Source organism: Penaeus monodon, chromosome 7 (assembly GCF_015228065.2).
Source record: "Penaeus monodon isolate SGIC_2016 chromosome 7, NSTDA_Pmon_1, whole genome shotgun sequence".
Classification (NCBI taxonomy): domain Eukaryota; kingdom Metazoa; phylum Arthropoda; class Malacostraca; order Decapoda; family Penaeidae; genus Penaeus; species Penaeus monodon.
In genome coordinates this window covers 55937597-55946018 of record NC_051392.1, presented here as the reverse complement: position 1 = coordinate 55946018, position 8422 = coordinate 55937597, and positions in this window count along the sequence as shown.

Sequence of the window (8422 nt, the reverse complement as noted above, 5' to 3'; positions counted from 1 at the left end):
CTGGCCCTCCCATCCTGTGGTTCTCCTTTCATGTTGCTAGGAGGGGGGGGCCCGGGCAAACCCAGCCAACTCGGGTACTTAACTGTTTTGTGGCCTGTGCTAGCCTTTTTCCCATATCCTTTTCTTTTGGTTAGAATTTTATGTATGGTGTATGCTAGCATTGTGTTCTTCCCTGATTATATATTTATCTGGAACTTAACCCAGGTGATTTTTTCTTTTTTATTTTTACTGCTTGTGTTACAGAAAATGCATTTTTCAGTATTATTGGGCTGTTGTCTTGATATATCGTTGACTGTGATGAACATATACTGTCTCCTTTTTAATCATTGTATTTTTTTCTTAGTAACCTTGACTTGTAAAAATTATGAATAATGCTTATGTTTAATATGTTGATCTTCATCAAAGTATACATTTCTTCAAGTATGATGGTTTGCATTAAGAAATTATCTAATTATTAATGGTATGTATTAAAATGGTGTATTGTTGATTTGCTTCAGCTTGTGATTTCTATCCTAAATCCAGGTATTCATCACTAATAATAAACTGTCCCATAGTAGGTTATAAAGAAACATATCCACATAAATGATGTACCGAATCTTTCAAAAGAAGCATTGTTAGAAATTTGTTTTTATATGTAGAATTTGTTTAAAGGTGAATAATTTTAGTGAGACCTTTTGTGTGCTTAAATGTCTTTCTGGAAAGTAGTACAGGTTGACAATCATTTTTTTTACTTGAAGGGATTTTCAAAATTACAGTTTTCACCACTGGTAGCACTAGCTACTGTATCTGCTGTTTTTGAGCACTTTCAGACACAGAAAAGATATTTCAACATGTCTTTTGTCATTTTTATTGTACTAACATAAAGCCCCAGCAGTGAATACAGGAATGTTGATGAAGATCACCGACTATTGATCATTATAAAGATAAAGAAATTGAAGAGATGGTTGTAAGACTAGAGCAATGAACAATTGGATAAAAATGAGGATGATGTAAGTGAAAAGAGACTTCCTCTTCTTTTAACGGTAGGTTCATGTCTGAGCCGCCGTGGTCACAGCATGATACTTAATTGTAGTTTTCATGTTGTGATGCTCTTGGAGTGAGTACCCGGTAGGGTCCCCCGTTCCTTTTCCCCGGGGAGTGCCGGTGTTACCTTTTTGGTAACACTGGGTCCGGGCTTGGGACCACACTGACTTTGGGGTGGCTTGCCACCCCGTGGCTAGGTAGGCAATCGAGGTGAAGTTCCTTGCCCAAGGGAACAACGCGTCGGCCGGCGAGTCGAACCCTCGAACTCAGACCGCCGCCGTGACAGTCTTGAGTCCGATGCGAAAAGAGACTAGTGAAGGGTTAATTCAGTGATGAGATAAACTGTTGATTGCAAGGAAGCTGCAGAAGAGCCAAGTAAATGATTGCATCTTTCTCGATAAATACTTTTTTGGTATACCTTGACTTCCATGGGCAAGAATGCTCTATATCCTGCAGTTATGCATTCATGAAATAATTTACAAAGAGTTCATTTAATGTCTTTGATAAATTATTTCAGTAATTTCTTCTAGGACTGAGGAGTTACTTGATGTACAAATTTTTATTTCAACATATTTAATAAAAATTCCCTAGACATTATGAAACGTCACTTGTATGGTTGAATAGTCACATAGCACCTTTATGTGTGTAGAGTTGTGCAACCTTTGGTAATCATGTATATATGAATGTATATGGAAAAACAAACCAAATGGGTGTGAAAGCCAAAGTTAGAGACAAGTGCCTCTGATATCCCTATGCCTGCCAGTTTCAATTCACATTTGAATACATTTTATATGTTGTGTACAATAACCTTAGATGAATTTTGAGTGAAAGAGGCCATGGTTTTAATCCAATGGGTGCAGATGGTAAGATTACAATGCCATACCCAGTGTAATAAAAGTTCATCTGTTATCTTTACACATAGTGCTACTTGTGCTTAGAGTCAGTTATTAGTCTTACCTATCTCACCTGTTTACCCTTTTCCTTGATTTTTTGAAAGCTTCATTGGTATTATTTTATTGTCTTTAATGTTATTCATATTTTTAGAACAATTTAATAATGTTAATATCAATAAGAATAGTAACAATGTCAATATTAATAGTATTGGAAAGAAGAACACATTTTCCCACTAATTCAAGGGATGAGGAAATCAGGCACAGTAACTAGGGCCTACTAATAGACTCCTTGCTGGATGAGCACATGTGGAGCCATCTGTATGCAGCAAAATTCACAAAAAACTACAGGAGACACTACATAAATTTGTGGTCATTGGTTTAAGTAATTTACTTTCTGATGCTGGTGATAACTGTTCCTCCACAAGGAATCTGACAGTTATCTGGTAAAATCAGTTTTCTGGCACTTGCCAGGTGAGAGTGATGCTAGAAGACTGATTATCAGCCTGTATTTTAGATCACAGATTTTTTAATTGAAGGAAGATATAATGTCTTACTATTGATCTGCTCATGTAGGATGAACCATATGTATTTAATCCGAAAAGGAGACCTACCTTGCAGTTTCATTATCATGTCTCTCTGGGCAGATGAAGATGCTTTTCATTTTTATGGCCAGGCAAAAGATTGTAAAAGGGTCAGAGCAACAGAGAAAACCAAGGTTTTGATGATTTCTTCAATATACACTTTGTCTGGGTATTGATTATTGGTGGACCAGAGAACTAGTTGTGTGTCAGAGTAACTTCCAGCTGCTTGCACCTGAATGTAGGATTGCATATATTCTTTGCTGTTCTTATGCATATCAGGAAACCAAAATGTATTACCATTATTGTTATCACTTGTTATAATTAGTATTACAGTTATCTACATTATCATCACTATTATTAAACATCATCATTGTCATTAGGGTTAGCATTATTATCATCATTATTTTGTGGAGACTTGTGAATGTGAGAGATGGTGGTTATCTACTGACTCAAGCTAGTAGAGTGCACTGCTATTAGACCAATCCATTATCAGCAAATCTAATTCCTTCTGTGGGAATTTTTAAATGTTAGAATTTTGACTTGTAGCTTTTTATTTATTTGTTTATTTATTTATTTTTTGTTTCTTATTGGTTTCTTATATGTTAGCAAACTTATGATCAACTTTTTGAACCCTAACAATGAAGAATATTGGGGCAGCAAATAATGGGGATTGCGATGTATATATATATATATATATATATATATATATATTATATATATATATATATATATATATATTATTTATAATATTTTATATTATATATATATATTATATATATATATTCTATATTATATATTATATATTATATATATATATATCTAATATTATATCTATATTTTTATACATTATTATTATATAATATATAATATAAATATATTAATTTATTTTATTTTAATTTTCTATAATATATATTATTTGAATATATAAAAAAATTATAATATATATATATTATATATATTAGTATATATCTATATATATATATATATTATATTATATATTATATATATACATCGCAACCCCCATTATTTGCTGCCCCAATATTCTTCATTGTTAGGGTTCAAAAAGTTGATCAAAATGTTTGCTAACATATAAGAAACCAATAAGAAACAAAAAATAAATAAATAAAAAAATAATAAAAAAGCTACAAGTCAAAATTCTAACTTTTTAAAAAATTTCCCCACAGAAGGAATTAGATTTGCTGATAATGGATTGGTCTAATAGCAGTGCACTCTACTAGCTTGAGTCAGTAGATAACCACCATCTCTCACATTCACAAGTCTCCACAAAATAATGATGATAATAATGCTAACCCTAATGACAATGATGATGTTTAATAATAGTGATGATAATGTAGATAACTGTAATACTAATCATAACAAGTGATAACAATAACGGTAATACATTTTGGTTTCCTGATATGCATAAGAACAGCAAAGAATATATGCAATCCTACATTCAGGTGCAAGCAGCTGGAAGTTACTCTGACACACAACTAGTTCTCTGGTCCACCAATAATCAATACCCAGACAAAGTGTATATTGAAGAAATCATCAAAACCTTGTTTTTCTCTGTTGCTCTGATCCATTTACAAATCTTTTGCCTGGCCATAAAAAATGAAAAGCATCTTCATCTGCCCAGAGAGACATGATAATGAAACTGCAAGGTAGGTCTCCTTTTCAGATTAAATACATATGGTTAATCCTACATGAGCAGATCAATAGTAAGACATTATATCTTCCTTCAATTAAAAAATCTGTGATCTAAAATACAGGCTGATAATCAGTCTTCTAGCACCCACTCTCACCGGGCAAGTGCCGAAACTGATTTTACCAATAACTGTCAGATTCCTTGTGGAGGAACAGTTATCACCAGCATCAGAAAGTAAATTACTTAAACCAATGACCACAAATTTATGTAGTGTCTCCTGTAGTTTTTTGTGAATTTTGCTGCATACAGATGGCTCCACATGTGCTCATCCAGCAAGGAGTCTATTAGTAGGCCCTAGTTACTGTGCCTGATTTCCTCATCCCTTGAATTAGTGGGAAAATGTGTTCTTCTTTCCAATACTATTAATATTGGACTTGTTTACTTTTCTTATTGATATTAACTTTTAAAAAATTGTTCTAAAATATGAATAACATTAAAAATAAAATAATACCAATGAAGCTTTCAAAAAATCAAGGAAAAGGGTAAACAGGTGAGATAGGTAAGACTAATAACTGACTCTAAGCACAAGTAGCACTATGTGTAAAGAAAACCAGATAAACTTTTATTCACTGGTGGGGGCCCATTTAATCTTACCTTTCTGCACCCATTGGATTAAAACCATGGCCTCTTTCACTCAAAATTCATCTAAGGTTATTGTACACAACAAATAAAATATATTCAAATGTGAATTGAAACTGGCAGGCATAGGGATATCAGAGGCACTTGTCTCTAACTTTGGCTTTCACACCATTTGGTTTGTTTTTCCTTACATTATATTTTACATGATTACCAAAGGTTGCACAACCCCTACACACATAAAGGTGCTATGTGACTATTCAACCATACAAGTGCTTTTCAAAATGCTAGGGAATTTTTATTAAATATGTTGAAATAAAAAATTTGTAATCAAGTAACTCTCCAGTCCTAGAAGAAATTACTTGAATAATTTATTTAAAGACATTAAAATGAACTCTTTGTAAATTATTTCATGAATGCATAATTGCAGGATAAGCATTTTTGCCCATGGAATCAAGGATACCAAAAAAGTATTTATCGAGAAAGATGCAATCATTTACTTGGCTCTTCTGCAACTTCCTTGCAATCAACAGTTCATCTCATCACTGACTTAACCCTTCACATCCTCTTTTCGCATCGACTCAAGACTGTCACGCGCGTCCTGGTTTCGGGTTCGACCTTCGCCCCCAAGCGTTTTTCCCTTGGGCAAGGAACTTCACCTCGATTGCCTACCTACCACTGGGGGCCAAAGCCAGCCCAATCAGTGCTGGTCCCAAGCCCGGACCCAGTGTTACCTAAAAGGTAACACCGGCACTCTCCGTGGAAAGGAAACTGGGGACCCTACCACGTACTACTCCAAGAACATCACACATGAAAACTACAATAAGTATCATGCCTTTTGACAACGGCGCCAACATTAACCTACGTTAAAAGAAGAGGAAGTCTCTTTTCACTTACATCATCCTCCCTTTTTATCAATTGTTCTTGCTCTAGTCCCAACACCATCTCTTCAATTTCTTTATCTTTTAATGATCCCAAAAGTCGGTGATCTTAATCAACATTCCCTTTTACACTGCTGGGGTTTATGTTAGTACAATAAAATGACAAACCCTATTGAAAAACTTTTTCTGTGTCTGAAAGTGCTCAAAAACAGCAGATACAGTAGCTAGTGCTACCAGTGGTGAAAACTGTAATTTTGAAAATCCCTTCAAGTAAAAAAAATGATTGTCAACCTGTACTACTTTCCAGAAGACTTTAAGAACACAAAAGTCTCACTAAAATTATTCACCTTTAAACAAATTCTATATATAAAAACAAATTTCTAACAATGCTTCTTTTGAAAGATTCAGTACATCATTTATGTGGATATGTTTCTTTATAACCTACTATGGGACAGTTTATTATTAGTGATGAATACCTGGATTTAGGAAAAATCACAGCGAAAAAGAATCAACAATCACCATTTTAATTTCATACCCTTAATAATTAGGAATTCTTTAAAGCAAACCCTCATACTTGAAGAATGTATACTTTTATGAGATCAACATATTAACATAGCATTATTCATAATTTTTACAGTCAGGTCTAAGAAAAAAATACAATGTAAAAGGAACAGTAATGTTCACACGTCACGATTTTTCAAGACACCCCATAAATGAAAAATGCCTTTCTGTAACACCAGCAGTAAAAATAAAAAGAAAAAATCACCTGGGTTAAGTTCCAGATAAATATATAATCAGGAAGAAAACAAAGCTAGAAACCTACTAAATTCTAACCAAAAGAAAAGGATATGGGAAAAAGGCTAAAGGCTAGCACAGGCCACAAAACATGTTCACAGCCTACCTCGACGTCTGGCTGGCTTTGCCCTGGGCCATCCCCCTCCTCAGCAACATGACAAAGGAGAACCACAGGATGGGGAGGGCCAGCAATCGTGGGTCACTGAAGTTTACTATTACTGGCACGCAGCCCATAGACCAATCAAAACAAAGCCATATTGGAAGAACGAGCAGAAGGGCGTTCAGGCTGTATGTATATTGATAGTTCAAACTCTGTGGAGAAGACAGTTTGATTTAGAAATTTTACATTCTCCGCACACGTGATTACAGATAAGAGAAAAGTGATATTCTCAGGTAACGAGGACAGTGATAATTACACGTGATTATGGGGAAGCTGTATCCACTTACAGCATGCGTGCAACATGCACAGAAAACCATGCCATGGCTGAGTGTATGCACAACATTCATTGCATAGATTTCACTATTTACACACTTGATTGAACATTAATTTTTTTTACAAAAGCTTTAAGGCAAAGTTCATAAAGATTTCATGAGCATTCATACTACCTAAGTACTGATAAAAAAAATATCTGTTTTAGTGAATGTGCCATTTACATGATCAAATGCAAATATGTATTCATGCTGACACAAAACTGTGTTGATTTTTCCTCTCTTTTTAATTCACATTAACAAAGAAAACAGAAGACTGTACTCTATAATCATCACAGATTATCAGTGTGGATGAAGCTACCACACAAACACCTAGCAAAAGAGATATATATATCATATTGATGTGATCCGAGTTCACTGCTAACAATCGCTTTATAAACCAAATTGTAAACAATACTATATACTTAATAAAACTGAATACAGGAATGAAAACAAGCAGTGATGTGATATTCAATGAACAAAAAACTTTTAACACTAATTTTTAGGTAACACTGTAGATTATTTTCAGCTTTTCCCACATATTTCCAAACATTTGACTTATTGTAGAAAATAATTATGTACATAGACTGTGCATGTATATCTTTACCTTCACCTTTTTGCTTGACCAAAAAATTCAATAAGAATTTAATTACTAAAACTAAAGACTAAATTAGAATTTATTTACAAAGAAGGGAAACTGTAATCACTCTAGAAAATTATCTTTATATTTACAGTGTTTCTTTTAAAAAAATGGCTACTTTAAAAATTTTTAGGGCAAGTTTGTTTTACAAATGTATGTCCCTTTTTTAAAAATTGCCTTTTCACCTCTATTATGCATTCATTTTTTATTTTCTAGTTTTTTTTTCGTCTATCTATTTTATCTACTATCTATCTATCTATCATCTTCTTCTTCTTCTTCTTCCCCCTTTTTTCTTTTTCTTCTTCTCTTCTTTCTTCTTTTCCCGTTGTCTTCTTCGTCTGTCTTCTTCTTTTTTTTATCTATCTATCAAAAAATATTAATGATTTTCAACCATTCTTTTACAACCCATTTTTTGTATCTATCCAAACAAATATTTAAACAAAAATTAAAAACCCGTCTACACACAAACAAATTCTTTATCATCCCCAAAATTAATCCAACAAAAACAAACGAACTAAAAATCACATAATTGACCCTTTTTAATTTACCAATAATCACACATTAACCATTAAATTTATTATCTTTCCTCCTTTACTACTCAATATCTACATATTTTCCTCAAACCTCAAACTTCCATCTCCTTTTTTTCTTATTTTACAATTTAATTTTCCCCAACTTTTCCCCATCTTACTTTTTTAAACCCACACCTAAAAAATCAGTCTATCGATTACCTTCTATCAAGCAGCTGACACTCACCCCGAAGCCACAAACCCAAAAGGGGCAGGGTTTCCACCTTCATGAAAATTTGGGACAGTCGACCCCTGACACCCAGCGGGCCGCCGCAATGCTAATGCCCG